Here is a 1095-nt window from a genome sequence, read left to right on the forward strand (position 1 = left end):
TCAAAAAACCAAAATTTATTTTCTTTTTAAAAAAAAAAAAAAAAAAAAAAAAAATTACTTGCTCCCAAATTCTAAAACCAAATTTTATTTTGCTCCCACATTAACAACCAAATTTTTTCTTCTCTATCCCATTAAAACCAAACTTGCTCCCAAATTTTAAAAAACCAAAAAAAATGTCTCCCACCAAAACCAAATTTTTCCCAAAAATCCAAACCCTTTAAAACCAAATAGTGGGCTTTGTGTCTTTTCAATATGGGCCAACCTAGTGCTCTCCATGAATACATGTATCCCACAATAAAAATTCCATTATCATGTATTGTATTACCTCAAACCAATACCCCTTTTAAAATAAATGCAAGCATGATACAAATACTTCCTATATTTCGAGGGTTCGATTCTGAGAACCCCTATACTCATGTAAGAGAGTTTGAACAAATTTGTCGGACTATGCAACCTGATCATATGTCCGAAGACTCTCTGAAATTGCGTTTGTTTACATTTTCTCTAAAGGAAAGGGCCAAAACATAGTTTTACGGTTTGAGACCACAATCAATCACCACTTGGGAACAACTCACTAATCAATTTTTCCAAAGATTTTTTCCACATCATAGGACCATCGCTATTCGTCAAAATATCAATTGTTTTGTCCAGTTGGATGAGGAAACTATTTTTGACTATTTTGAACGTTTTAATGATTTGTTGAGCGATTGTCCACACCATGGATTTGAGAAGTGGAGACTTGTCGCTATCCTCTATGAGGGACTAGACTTTAAATCTCGAGCCATGGTTGAGTGTATGTGTAATGGTGAATTTCTTGATAAAACTGTGGATGATGCATGGAAATTTTTAGCTGAGATTGCAGAGAAAACCCGTCACTGGGAGTCCATTAGGGAAACTGAGACACTGTCACATGATATTGGTGGTAATGAATTGAACTTTGGAAATAGTATGTCTAGTCCTTCTCATGTGTATGATATTGAATATGAACCTAATCTAGAGGAACATGAGTTGACTAATGACACCACAACTGCTAATAGGGACAAGTATGCATATTACTATGATGATGATGATGATGATGTTATGTTAGAAGAACAT

This window comes from Papaver somniferum, chromosome 6 (assembly GCF_003573695.1).
Source record: "Papaver somniferum cultivar HN1 chromosome 6, ASM357369v1, whole genome shotgun sequence".
NCBI lineage: Eukaryota > Viridiplantae > Streptophyta > Magnoliopsida > Ranunculales > Papaveraceae > Papaver > Papaver somniferum.